Source organism: Camelus bactrianus, chromosome 17 (assembly GCF_048773025.1).
Source record: "Camelus bactrianus isolate YW-2024 breed Bactrian camel chromosome 17, ASM4877302v1, whole genome shotgun sequence".
Taxonomy (NCBI): domain Eukaryota; kingdom Metazoa; phylum Chordata; class Mammalia; order Artiodactyla; family Camelidae; genus Camelus; species Camelus bactrianus.
The window spans coordinates 20277843-20293211 of record NC_133555.1 but is presented as its reverse complement, the minus strand read 5'-3'; the positions used below and the strand labels follow the sequence as shown (position 1 = coordinate 20293211).

General features: G+C 39.8%; 1 long non-coding RNA gene across 1 annotated transcript in view; it reads right to left on the bottom strand.

Annotated features, from left to right (window-relative positions):
- Positions 1-600: 600 nt before the first annotated feature.
- The window catches only part of LOC123615966 (uncharacterized), a 210615-nt gene continuing 195846 nt past the window's right edge, over positions 601-15369 (bottom strand). The window contains exon 5 of the long non-coding RNA XR_006723822.2: positions 601-785. This is a non-coding gene — a long non-coding RNA (uncharacterized LOC123615966). The remainder of the gene's footprint in view (positions 786-15369) is intronic.

The window sequence follows — 15369 nt, the reverse complement described above, 5'->3', positions numbered from 1 at the left end:
ATCCACCTTGGTTTAGTTTTATTCCTTGACGATGTGGAGTATAAAAACTCATTTCCCCAAAGATCAAGATGTTGCCAAATTTCAAAAGAAGCCCAAAACACCTGGAGATAACGAACCCTTAGTATAACACAAAGAATATATCTTACAAGACAACTAGGTTCCGAGCCCTCAGAAGAGAAAATGCTCAGGACTTCAGAGGCAGCGCGACCTCTCATCGCGAGCAGCGCTAGGTGGCAGAAGAGCGTTAGCGTCCAGGCTCTCCCGACGGCTCTGCCTGGAGCCGAGGCCTGGGCTGCTCTCACCCTCACCTTCTCTTTAGTCTCAAAGGGAAGCTTTCAGGCGGACCTGAGTTCCAACAGCGGCCTCTCATTAAGGGGAAACTTCTAGGAGCTAAACACCACTTTTTGAAACTCACTGCATTGTATTGACTGATGGGATTAAGCCTGCATTTTAAGGGACTTGGCTGGACGACCCTGTTCTTCACTCTAGCGGGTCACCTGTCGCGATACAGCCTCACATCACTAAGAGAAACATGCCCAGAGGCTGGTCACCCACCTGCCTCTCCCCCCAAAAGGCTGAATTACTTACAAATGCCGACTCTCGGGAGGAAGCGCTGAGATGGCTGGAATCGGTTTCAGCTGAAATGCTTGACTGGCTGGTCCATGGCGTTTCCATGACAGTGAGTGTTGGGATGCTGTTGTGATCATCTTCTGAGGTGGTGTTCACAAAGCGGGAAGATGTTCTAGGAATTAAGCTTCAGCTGCCACCCAAGCTTCATTTCTTTTCTTTCAAAAATGAAAATAAGAGTACCTCTTTAAAGGGTCGTTATAAGGAGTAAATGAGATAGGTGATCCAGGAAAAGGAATTGGTACGGTGCTTCGTGAGTAACGTACTCAATAAATGTCAGCTGTGGGTATTACCGCCATCAAGTGGGACAGGGAATGGGAGGGGTTGATAAAACAAAGAACAGCCATCATTATCATCGTCATATTATTATTAAAACTCTCTTCACGCCCTCTGTGCTTCCTCTAAATCAGCTGACCTGGGGCTTTTGCAGGCACACCCTGTAATTTCTCCCCCCTCTTCAATATCCACATCTCTTACTATGGAATCATATAAATGTGATTAAACCCGCCTCTGCCACTGACCACCTGTGTAACCTTGGGCACCTGGTTTCATCCTTCTGAGCCTAGTCTTCACATGTGAAAAACAAGTACAGTGACTTCTCTCCATAGATATTTATGAGAATGAGATGCCATACTGTCTGGTGCAGAGGAAGAATTCACCAGATATCCTTATTCTTAATAATTAATATTATCATTCACTTTGCTTGGCATATCCTCTCCATCTCAAAATCCTACCTTCTTTAAAGTTCAGTTTAAAAATCTCTTCCATTCGTCCAAGTCAGCCGAGGGGGGCTGAAGAGGGATTCGAGGTGAGTTGCCCAACCGGAAAAATGTGCGAGAAGCCGCCCTACTGCGAAACAGACTACGCGAGCGGCCGACGAGGAGCCAAACAAACAGCACTTCATTCTAGTTCAACAAGATAGCGCGCGCGGTGGGCGGCTGCAGCCGCGGCGCTCAGCACTCCTTCCGGTTTAACAAGATGGCGCGTTCCCAGCGTGGCGCACTTGTCCTGTTTATATATATTCAGCCCGCGCATGCGTATTGTTCATAATGCGGAGTCACGCTACTGGCGCATGCGTAGTGTTTACGCTACTGGCACGTGCTTACATTTACCTCTTTCCAGGTGCAAGCTACTGTGAACTTTGGTCTGGGCCCCACGGCCTGTTCACTTAAGGCTGCTGACAATCCACATAGCCATTCTCTGATGTAACATATATTCTTATGTCTCTTACACGCTCTTCAGGAACTGAGAAATGAATTGGATTTAGCTCCTGGTATCAAGGAGCTCCTAGCATGGGAGCAGAAACAAGTCAAGTGTACCATGCTCTTAGTGCAATATTGTGGTTTTTTGTTTGTTTTTAATGGAGGCACTGGGGATTGAACCCAGGACCTTGTGCATGCTAAACATGCACTCTGCCACTGTGCTATACCCTGCCCCCTTCCAACATAGTGTTAGGTGGCCAAAGAAGCATTTATTTTAGAGATGGTGTTAATTTTACTGGAAGTTCTGAAGAATCTCAGAACCTCCATAAAGACACTGACCTGAGGCCTGTCAGCCCACTTCACTCCCAGCAGGTGGGTGAATTAAGTCCTGAAGCAGGGATCTTGGCAGTGAAGCACCACCCCCGCCCCTCACTGCCATCCACTACAGGACTGATGTTCATGGTTTCAGATGTTGTACAGTAAGTGAAAGCTTATACTTTTAAATGACATAATTTCAAAATTACATACATTGCTATCTTACTGTGTATGTTCCCTCTTACAATGACTATGTCACCTTTAGCTACTTCTTAATTGCTCATCTATTCAACAGTGCCTATCTAGTAGTGTTTTGGTGAAGATTAAAAATCACATACTGGGGGGAGGAGTGAGTATAGCTCCGTGGTAGACAGCATGCTTAGCATGGGTGAGGTCCTGGGTTCAATCTCCAACACCATCATTGAAAAAAATAATTCCCCAGTACCTCGATTAAAAAAAAGAAGCTGTGAATCTTAAACACACACACACACACACACACACACACACACACACAAACCAAAAAATATATAATATGTATTAGGTACTTTGCAAAGTTCCTGGCATGTAGCAAATGTCTGGTAGGTGTTAGCTGTTTTTATTAAGAGAAGGTCTAGGAATACAGAAGGACTCAGTAATAGATGAAGAAAAGGAAACTATGTTAGAATTCTAAAACTTACAGGCTGACTTAAAGCACTGAGCCTGTCCCTGGCAAAGTTTACATTAGGGTATTTGACTAGTGGGTGTCTTGGTCTAGTTTTATGTCAACATTAAATAAAGGCTTGGGTTTTGGCACCTAGTGGGAAGTCTTGGCCAGACTGTGAACATTCTTCACTCCCTCTTATGAGAAGGTAATTTGAGAATGTTAGAATTATACTCTAGTCCATTTGGGGAGTGAACATGAAAACAATGATAATAGGAAAGGGATAGAATATATAACAAAGGACCTAAATTCAAGACACAGGGTGTTTATCTCCCAACTAGGTCATCATACCACCCATTTTTCATATTCGTTATCTTATTTGAATCCTTAGAACAAGAATTCTCCTAAGCAGAGACCAGAGTTCTGTAACTGCTTGTTCCTGAACATAGTATCAGCACTAATGGACAGAAAGATAATGTTCCTTTTGACTGTCTTAGTAAAGGGAGTGGTAATTTTTTTTGAAGTATATTTCATGTACCTATTTGTAAAGATAGTGTCAAATAAAAGCCTTTCTCCTGTTGCCCTGCTCCTACCCCATCCCTAAAATACGGTTCAAATGCTTATTTGAGGATTAGGAACTACGACCTATTTTGATATTATTTTATTTTATTCCATGCTTTACTTCCACAAGTACCTAGAGCAGTGCCTGGAATGCAGTGGGGCGCTCAATAAAAAGTTTTTGAAGGAATGAATGAAGAGCAGAGCTGGGAAAGGCACTGGCGATAACACAGTCCTCAGTTCAGAGAATTGTTCAGATAGATGGAGGCATATAGGGATGGTTGCTGAGCTGTCTGTGTACGAGCAAGGACCCAGGTCTCTGAATGCCCCAGTAAGGCTTTCTGCCGTAACCATCTTCTGCCTTTTTTACTCTGAGGACGTGAATGAATCTGCTCACAGCATTGCTGGATGGTTATGCCCACCCAGGGCATTCATTTAGCTAGAGCTATTTGCTTCTTCAAAGCTAGATGTAAAACAGAGCATGCTTTCCTCATTCTAAACCCATAAAATAATGTTATCACATCCCAATTACCATCATGCTTTTTTTCTTTTATGTCTTCGGGAAATTTCCTTTTATTTGTTAGGATGTGTCAGCTGCCTTCTTTAATCATTCCTCATGGTTGTGAGGTTCCTCTTAATTATCTGATTAATTCCACACATTTGGAATAGGTCTAGATCATTCTTCACAGTCTTTTTTTCTCAGACACGTTTTCCCATAGTTATAATCAGAGTGCACTGATATCTGCAAATTCTACTTTTCCACTCAACGTTATATAATCAGCATTTCCATTTTTTAAGATAGCCTTTATGTAATGTTCATTGGTTGTACAATGTTCCATTACACGCATATATCACAACTGACTTAATCGTTTTTCTAAAGGTGGACGTGAATGCTTTTCCCAGTCATTTGATATTATAAATCAAGTGGGAGTGAGTATTTAGGGTCACATAGCTTTGCCCATGTTTTGCATTGCTTCCTTAGGACAAATTCCCAAAGCAGAATTACTGAGTCAAAGAGAATAGATAGTCTTACGACTCTTCAAGCACATCTTGCCAAATTCCTGGGGGGGGGGCGGGGATAGAACTTTGAAGAGAGAGCAGCAATGCTGATTTCTTGTGATCAGTATCGCCAGGCAACCAGTTAAGTCCCACGGTGCAAACAGAGAGATTGCTCCGAGGCAGGGTCCACCTTTCAGCCCAGCCTATGGAGATGTCCTAGAATTCTGCTGGATCAGAAAGTGACTTCTGAGAAATCTGCATTAGAAACTCTAGCTAAACTGCAATGTTGACTTTCCTTAGTTCTGTTTTTGATCTGTGGCAGTTATCTAACAAGCAAGCAAGAAAAAGAAAGCTTTTTGGATAAACATATTTTCATGTCTTTCCTTCTAATGACAAGTTCTGAAGCTGAGATTTAAAAGAGATGGAATATTATGACTGAGCATTTCTGTAATATTAAATCACACTGTCAGAAGCCACTTTGATTTAGAAAGAGGCCCCTAATCAAATAAGGTCCTTAGGGCTTGGGTTTACCACTCCGTGCACAGAAGAGTTAGATCCAGGGGTTCCTCTCTGCACTCAGAAGGTGATTCTGAGGTGGGACCCCTAGGAACACATCTGAATAAGTCAGGCAAACATAGCTGGTTATTTGAATCAGCACAAAGAGACCCCCATGTATTCTTCAGTCACACATCTAATTATTGAGTAAAAAGGCACTTTCTTTCCTGGATGTTTATTCCTTAAAGCAAAGAAGACTCTCTAATGTCCCAGAAAAAGGCCGCACAATGATAAATTAGTAACAATTCCTAGCATTTGCACATGCTTCCCAGTTTTACAGGCGATTTCACACACATTACATTCATAAGAGCCTTGAGAGTTAAATACTTCTTAAATTCTTATTTTACAGATAAAACAGTGAAGGCTCAGATGCATCAATGATTTTCCTTCCATCACTAGGCCAGCAAGAGGCTGAATCATGACTAAAATTCCTGTCTCTGATCCCAAATCCTGTAAATTTAATACTCCCACTCTCAGAAAGAACCAATTACAGAAATGTATGTGGTGACTCTCAAAAATCCTGAAGCCGTTTCAAAGAAATTGAGAATTACAATTGACAGAAGATGCAAAGAAAAGAAGAAAAAACGGTCAGAACTATCACAGCGCCCAAGCCAACAAAGAAAATTGGAGGAAATCCAAATTACAGGTAAGATACTGCTGAGGCCAAGGAGGACATTGCACCCAGAAGAGCTTGGGATTGTGCCCTAAAATACTCACACCTTTCCCATTCAAAGAGCTTTTCCCACACCCAGCTTCTAATCTTTCAGAAGACTTGACCTCATGGTCAGGGATTCATAAGTGCGTATGTTTTGTGCTGTCTTTAAGACATCAATGTATCCTAACATTCTTAAGATTTTAAGAAATCTCTATAGATTATCTGCGTCAGAACCTCGTTCTTCTGACAAATCTGGATCATTATGTATTTGAGGAAACTGAGGTCTAGAAGACTGTGACTTGTTCAAATCACCTATACTCTGTAAAGGTAGAAGAGAGAGGAAAAAGAATGAAACTCCTACAGGTAAGGTGCTCTTTCCACCATGATTGAAGGAGACCAACCTTGTCCTCTTTCCATAGTCTTTCAAGCCAATAAAATAGAAATTTTACCCTGTTGGAAAGGCTGAAACTATCACCTCTTCCATACTTCACATGGGAAGAGAAAAGAACTGATTGGCAATGGGAGGATGAACACTCTGACATCCATGGTCTGTGTTTCTTCACTAAAAGACATTGATGAGTTCAACATCGCTCCTGTGGCTGCAGTCTTTCCATCTCCCTGGATTTCTCTTGTGCTGGCGCTCTACCCCCAGATTTGAGGGGAAGCATTCAGAATTCCCCTTTGGCAATTTGTCCATGTTAATGCTCTCCAATCAGGCATGGCCAGATACAAAGTTGGTACACTGATCTCTGTCTACTTTCTATGCCAAATTCCCAGTTGGTTTAGGATCCACAGGAGGGTGAAGGTATGAATTAATTGGCTTTCTTAGGTACCTTAACAATTTCCAACTCTTGACTTCCTTTAGAGTTTGACCTAACTTAATTCTAACAAACATATAATAGAAGCTCCCTTAAATCTCTACTTAGCAACTTGCCAGATCAACTAATGCTCTCTAATCCAGAGTTTCTCAGTCTCAGCACTGTTGACATTTGGGCCAGATAGCTCTTTGTTATGGAAGGCCATCCTGAGCATGGCAGTGTTACTTGAAAACAGGGTTTGCCTCTTGGTGAGTGTCAAGCCAAAAGACACAACCAAGCTTACTTCCTTATTACCTGCAGAAAGTAAGGAGAATACCGGGTATCTTTTCCAAAGCAGGGTCTCCCCAAACAGCAAAATTGAGAGTTTTAATTTAGGGGCATATGCATATTCATGAAGGGACTGGAGCAGAGAAGAATTTAGCATAGAATTGGGGCCAAGGCTCACAGGGTCCAAGCTTTAGTTGATTGAAGTCATGAGGGTTAGAAAAGGTTAATATCATCATTCCTTAGGTTTCAGCTGATCTGCTAGTTGAGTACCTGAGGGAGGTTTAAATTGTGCAAAACACCTCAAGAAACTGCTTCAGGCTAATATTTACCATTGAAACAAAACTGAGAGTTTTTATTTTCTGATTTATTATCTTTGCTGTTGTTACTTCCTTTGCCTTTGTTCCCTATAAGACCATTACTACTGAGACCTGTTCAAGGACAATCGTTGTGGCCAGGCTTGGAACACAAAATGGCTTAGGCCTAAAATGGCTCCTCTTATGTCAGAAAGCTGTATCTGCTTCTTTTGCTTCCGGACCCCCTCTACCTGATCTGCTTACAGTAGGATATTTAGCAGCATCCCTGGCTTTCACCTACTAGATGCCAGTAGCACTCCCTAATCATCACAGTAGATCTAGAAGAAGTAAACTGTTCTAAGTTAAAGTTTTTCAGATTATTAAAATATTAACATTTTATACAAAATTATATATAAATTATATTTTAATTAAAACATAAAAATAAAGATTTGAATATTATATTAATCTAAATCTTAAAAATATTTTAGGGGGGTAAGGATTTGGCTCAGGGGTAGAGTGCCTGTTCAGCATAAACAAGGTCCTGGGTTCAATCCCCAGTACATCCATTAAAATAAAAATAGATTAAAAAACCTAACTACTTACCTACTCAAAAAAAATAAAAATTAAGAAAAAATTTTAAATATTTTTAAATGTCCTATTTCTATTAAAAATATGTGCCAACTTAAATGTAAGGATACAGTAAGGTTGAAAGTAAAAGGAGGAAAAAGCTAGACCATGTAAACACTAATTGAAAAGAAACTTGTGTGACTATATTAATATCTAACAAAATAGACTTTAAGATGAAAGGCATTACTAAAATAAGGAATGTCACTTTGTAATGAAAAAGCTTGAATCTTCTAGAAAGATAAAATAATTCTTAATTAGTATGTACCCACAAATATGGCCAAAAGACGTATCAATCAAATTTATTAAGAATGTATTTGCTAAAAATCTGTTCAAGCATTCAGTATACATACCATACACACACACACACACACACACACATAATTAATGTATATATTTCAGTAAGGTAAAACATTGGGAATATTCGGTAACAAAATATGCCAAAATAGGAGAGAATATTTCAATTTAAAGTTTAAATTGTTTAAAGTTCTTGTTTTAATCTATGCCTAAACTCACTGAATCCTTTGATTAGGCTGCATGGCAAGTGAAAATCCAACAGAAGTTTCATATTGTGGATGAAAAATTGTCACTCACCATCTGCCTCTAAAAGGACGAAGTCATTGGCTAGTGTAGTCACTGACCTTCAACACACCCTGAAAGGAGTTCAGAGCAGAGATCAGGGATGAGGCACTCTGTGCCCTGGGAAAAACTGGCAGACCAGGCCTTCAGATAGCTAGATGTTTTCCAGGAGAAGATTTTTATGAGCCCAAATGTTTGCACCTCCTCATATCCAGAAAAGCACTAAAATCATTAACAGAGACATCTGCTCCTTGTGACTAACAGCAACCTTCTGCCAAAATGTGTGCCTGACTCATATACCCACCTTCACCAAAATTACATATATACTGACCTTCTTCCCTACCTCTTTGGAGCTATCCAGAGGCTCTCTTCTGGGCTATAGTCCTCATTTTGCCCCACATAAAACTTAACTCACAACCCTCACATTGTACATTTTTTTCAGTCAACAATATCCTAATCTACCCATCCATTTCGGACCTTTAGGTACAGTCAGGACCAATTTAATAGCAGCTTTAGAGACTCTGGGAAGGTTGAAACTGGGTTGGAAGATACACTGGTAAGTTGCATTCTTCAGTGTGACACAAAACATAACATGAAAACGACTTCAGTCATAAATGGAGAATCTTACAATAACTAAAATCATCTTCTTAAGAAATCATTTAAGTTTTTCCTCCATTGTTTTTGAAAGATGTTTATTGCTACTACCTTTAACAATCCTTTTTGTTTTCTCTAGTAAAAGAAATCAGCAGAGAATTGAAAATTAGAATAACATGAAGATATTAAGCCTTCTTATGGGACTTAGCATATAATGTTATTCTTATGTAGCCAAACTGTGTTATGTTTTTTCGAAACTGAAAGTGTTAAAATCTTGTGGTTTGACTTTAATTTATATTGTAATTTTATTTAGTACCATCTTCTTGGTAATATGGCAAAAGAGTCAAAAGATGAAACTGTTTCTGCCTTTCTGTACTAGCTAACTGATATGCATGTGTGTACATGTGCAATATTCTATGCAAGTCACCACTACCCCCAGGTAATATAATAGTTTTAGTTTTAACTTTCTTTTATTACTGAAGTCTACAGATATTAATTCATATTAGTAACATATGTTATTTTGAATAATTATAAGCATGTGCTATCACTTATATATTATTTTGAATTTATTTGCATTGTCACTGTGTCCATAAATAGGAGGAGCGAGGGGAGAGAGAAAGTTCTCTAGTGTGTCTTCTTATAAAGGCATCCATCCCAGTACCACTCTCATGAACCCATCCAAACCTGATTACCTCCCAAAGGCCCCATCTCCACATAGCATCATACTGGGGGGAAGGGCTTTGACACAGGGATTTTGGGAAGACGCAGTTCAGTCCGTAACAGCAATCAACAAGTAGGTCCAAGGTACAGTCCACAACAATGACTTGTTAGGTCTCATAAGCACTGAGTGATAATTAAGCACTTTTTCTCTCAGCACAATCTGGGACTAGTTAGCCAAGCAGTTTAGAGCCCAGTGCTGATGAATCCAAGTCAACTCACACTAAATCATTATTAAAAAAGTATACCTTTATTGTCATCGTCCTAATTATGCCCCTCCTTCTTTTTTTTTTTTTCTGGAAGAAGAAGTATCAGTTGACATTGTGTGGCTAAATCTGGAATCATCCATCATCACTGATGGAAAAACACCCTGAGGAGAGAAGCAATCATCCCCTTCATTTAACAAAGATTTAAATAATGCATTCCATCATATCCAAATACTCTTTCCTAATGACTCAGGCTACAATTTTACTTCTACTACATTTTCTTTAAGGACACTTTAGGTTTCTTTGTTTGCTTGTTTATACTTTATTTGAAAAAGTGTACAGCTGTAAGAGTAGAAGAATAAATTCCCAGAAACTCTTCACTTCGATGCACCAAAAGGTTAACATTTTGCCACTTTTGCTTTAGTCCTGTGTGTGTATACTTTTATACTTTTTATTTATGCCAAACTATTTGAAAAATAAGTTGCAGGAATTACGGCCCTTCACTCCTAGAGACTTGAACCCGTCTTCTCTTAGAACAAAAACATTTACTTAATGAGCAGAACTCTGAGGATAAAAGGAAGAAACCAAGGACAGGTGTGAAAGGGGCCAATTTCTTAGTGAATAATTTGCATAGCAATTCAATTTCCCCTCTGACTGCAGGATCCCAGGAAATGAAAGAATTCCAAACTGAGTTTAGGCATGCTCCTTTGACCCTTTGTAGCCTGAGTAATTAAGAAAGCATTTGATTATATTTACACTGCAGGCTTCAACCCCCTGAGGGTGGAAAAATCAGCTATTTATTGATTTGGTTCATTCCTAACATACTTGAAGCTTCCTTAAACTGTTTCTGAGACCCCAAGCTGGGTGCATTCTTGTAAATGATTGTCTTGGCTCCCTCTCTGTGTCAGGATTAACATACTGCGGGGCCTGGGGTTGCTTTCTGATTCACAGATTAACAGCACACAGATATCCTTCTGCCAGGCATCACCTCATTCCTCCTGGAGACATTCTGCAAGCCTCAGGCTTGGGGCCTAGACTATGAGATAAAACTTGCCATCTTGCCAGCTTTAAATGAAAACACAAGTTGATGCTGGAAGATCAAAATGCCCTCAGTGTAGTTTACTTATAGCTTCTAACCTTGAAATATTATAACAAATTCCTTCCCCATACCTCTCTTTCCTCTGCATTCATGTCTGACAAAGTTTGTCTCACAAACTCAATTAATACCACTGAGATTTACTACACCCCTTTCCTTGGTCACTAACCATTGATCATTTCCTGACTGCTCTTATCATAGTAGACTCTTCTTAGAGAAAGGTATTCCAGGCAAGAAGTTCTCAGCATAGCCCTCATCTTAATATCCATGGTCAGCATCTAATTATGTCATGCCATGATTTTTCTTCCCCCATTGGAACTAAACCTTGTTTAATCAAGATGTCAAATATATTTGTGGTACTGTTAGTTTTGAAGAGCATTGTTTTAAGTTTGAATTTCAAAGTCTTTTTGAAAAAAACCTGAAAACACAGTTAACTCTCCTATGTGTATCTCAAAATGGATGTACCAGGTGCACACTTCCAAATAAAAGAACCGTATACCTGAGCATAAAATGTTTGATGGTGGAGCACACTCAGATTTCCTGTCACGAGATTCGTGTACACAGTCTCAAGTGCAGACACTTCAAACGCACAATTTTCATTTCAGTGGATTTAGGAGTATGTGAGACAAAGTAAAAGTTACATTGAGCCAGAGTTTCTCAACCCAAGCACTACTGATAGTGGGGTCAGATAATTATTTTTTGTGGGGAGCTGTCCTGCAAATTACAGGATATTTAGCAGCCTCCCTGGCCTCTAAGCGCCAGGTGCCAGTAGCAACATCCACACTATAAAATATAACAACCAAAAATATTCCCTGGGGGTCAAATTCATCCTGGTGGAGCATCCCGGCAATAGGTGGCCTTGGTTTACTCTTCCCATGTGACTGGGGTAAAGTAACTTTAGCAATTGCTGGTTAGCTTTAAAGTCACATGTGCTTATGCACAGATAGCTTCTTAACTGCCAGGTCACTGAGAGTAGGTTCTAGATTTTGTTTATTCTTGCATCACTAAAAATGTCTAATCCTTGTATGGTATGTTTGTTATTGACACTGATTCCTAAGTATTTCTGGGTTTCCTCCTTCTGAGAGCGGTAGAACTGAACTTCTCATCCTATTTGCAGTTAGGAGTGGCCACATGACTTTACTGGTCAATGAAATGGGAATGAAAGTGATGTATGTCTCTCCCCATGGAAACTTTAAGAGCCAGTGCACAATTCACCACATGCTGGCTTGCTTTCTGATTTGGCGACCATTGCCATTTATGACGGTGGCTGCTCTATCAGTCTGGGTCTCTGAGTGACTACAATGAGTAATCAGATTACTGAGTACAGATTCCTGCTGGCCTGGGTTGGACATAGGCAAGAGTGAAAAATAAAATTTTGGTGACTTACGCTACTGGAAGTATTGGCTTGTTTGTTACCACAGCATATTTCGCTCTATTCTAACGCACATATGCTGGTTTTAACGTCACAGATATTTGGATTCAGAGCACCTATAAGGGTGGCTTGGTTCTTCTTCTCTTACTCTTATGAAGCCTAGGGGTCACTGACAGTGAGCCTCTGCCCTGATACTGAGCTGGGAAAATCCGCATCTCAAGTGCCTGATCAAGTTTAGCTCTGATTAAGCAGCAAACTGGTTAATATTCCATGAAGAATGAAAAACTAATTGCAGTAATTATCTGGAAAATTAAACTGAATTTTCACTTTACTATCAGAGTCCTACTACTAGTAACTGATATTCACTGAGTTCTTTCTTTGTGCCTGAAAATGGATTAAATACTTCGCATAAATTACATAAATCTACATAAATTATCTCCTTTATTCTTTATAACAGTTCTCTGAGTTAAATACTCTTTTTATTTTACTTTTATTTTTAATTTTGGAGGGAGGTAATTAGGTTTATTTATTTATTTATTTTAATGGAGGTACTGGGGACTGAATCCAGGACCTAGTGCATGCTAGGCATGCACTCTACTACTGAGCTATACCCTCCCTCCGAGGTAAATACTCCTATTAGCCCAATTTTAGAGCCAAGAAAACAAAGGCATGAAGAAGTCATTGGTTTGTTTTAGGTCATAGCTAGAAAGTGGTTCAGCAAGAATTTGAACTGGGGTAGTCTGATTTCACACCCTGGCCTTCTTGACGATTATGATAATTTACCTCTTAAAGAATGATTTTTCACTCTGATTTCCCAGAATACCAGGTCCCTGTGTGTGTACAGACATATGACCCACAAGTTAGGGCAACATGTGCTTTAAGAAAGGAACCTTGAGAAATGGTTGGAAAAAAATAGCCGTATATTTGAAATGATGTGAGATCCATTAAAACCTGCTGCTTCTCCATGGATTATGATAACTAAGTTGGCCGAAACTACTATATTTAAGTGAATACATTTCTTTCTTACAGATTGAGTCAGGCATACAAGAGAACTGAATGTCAGACATCTCTGGCTCTGTGTCACATCTAATGTGCTGAGTGTTATAATTTTGGTTCCAGATCCATAGAAAGCCTTCTGTCACAGCTATGAGGGTTGACATCTCTATCAGAATAACCTGTTTATTATTAAAACTGAAACCCAGTAAAGAAGCTGATCTCCACAGACGGCCCCAAAGAACCATTCCTTCCAGATATTCAAGCCCTTGTGCTGGTTCTGCCCAAATTGAAGCTCACTCTTCTTAAAAGATGATCCAGTGAGCCCCCACTGCAGTCAGGTTGACCATCCAGTTAACACACTTCGGGTGATTATTTCCCTTGCAATTTTCCCTTTACAAGTCTTCCCTTTAAAGTATTACTCATTTGAGGTCCTTCTTATTTTGAGATTCTCTCAATGTTTATTAATATTAAACACTTGATGGAGAGACCAGGAAGAGAGAGGAGAGCTGTTTCCAACAGTTCAACTGTTGGAAAGCCTTGCACCCTTATCCATGCATTAATTCATCCACTGCATTACTTTCCTATTGCTGCTGTACCAAATTACCACAAGCTTAGTGGCTGAACACAACACAAATTACCTTACAGTCCTAGGTGTCAGAAATCCTAAAACCAAAGTGCTGGCAGGACTGCCCTCCTCATGCAGGCTCTAGAGGGGAATCCATTACCTTGCCTTTGCTAACTTCTCGAGGCTGCCTGCATTCCTTGGCTCACGCTTCCTTACTCATCTTGAAAGCAAATCACCCATCCTCTGCTTCTGTCATCACATCTCCTCTTTTTGGCTTCAACCCTTTTTCCTTCTATCAGGACCCCTTGATTGCCCTAGGTCCACCTGAGTAATCCAGGATAATCTCCCTATCAAAATTCTTAAGTGAAGCACATCTGCAAAGTCTCTTTTGCTTTTTTGCTTTCTAAGGTAATACATTCACAGTTTCTGGGAATGAGGACATGGATATCTTTGGGCAGCCCTATTCTGTCAACTACATCCATTCACCATTTGATATATTCACTTTTGCAATTAGTTATGTGAACATTTATTTGGCACCTAACGTATATCAGTGAACTAGTTGGTAAGAATGTAAAGAGGAAAAAGAACTGACCACATGTACACAAAGCAATGTACACAGACCTTAAAAACACAGTACAGAGTGAACTAAGTAAGAAACCGAAGAGATCCAAAGCACCGTACCATTATATCAATCACAAAGGCACATAAAACATCAATACATATTTTACAAGAACAGATCTACACCCCAGGATCCACATGGAACCATTATAATGGTTGTCTATGAAGTAGGAAAGGATGGGAGTAGAGAACGGGGAGTAGCGGTAGTAGTACGGATGTGACATGAGAGATGGGGCTCCCGGGCCAAGGATAATACTGTGCTATAAACACACTAAATGATTAACTCAAGTCCTTGCAATGGATATGTAAAAGGATGGTTAAAAAAACCAGTTTTAAATAATAAACATAATAGATGGATGTAAACAATAATAGAGCCGTTAACAAAGTGGGAAAGCTTGGAGGAGAACAGAACAGACAGGAGCTTTCTGTAGAACAAGGGTTCTCAAGGGATTTTCCCCCTAAGGGACACTTGACAGTCTTTGGAGACATGTTTGGTTGTCACATCTTGGCGGGAGGAGCTACTGGTGTCTGGTGGGTAGAGACCACGGATGCTGCTTGCTAAGTAGTATTTGATACAGGACAGCTCCCCCCTTACCCGAAGACAAAGATTTATCTGGCTGCAAATATGAATAGTGCTGAGAATAAGAAATCCTGTGGTAGAACAAGCAGAAATAAAAATTAAATCTCTCTGAAATTACTGTGATATGCCAGTATATTTCCTTTATAAATATGTGATTATTTTAGGGATTAAAGTATCACCAACTCCTCATCGTCCGCATTCTCTCTGCTGTGTTTAATACACTTCTTTCCTAATACCTGATGCCTGTTCTCCATGAATTTCAGTTCCTAAGTCCACACATTGAAGATACTGATGTTTCTTATCTTTAGGCATTTTAGCAATTCCATAAGCTTAAAATTTTTTTGGATCATGACTGAGGTTAGAAAAGAATCAATAATCATTGTTTACTTCTATTAGTTCCATTTGGGTCATGAGCTTTCCTTCATACAAGGAAGGGCATTGATGTCTCACATTTTGACAGTGGCTTTGGCTTTCCCAATCATTCTAAGTTTGA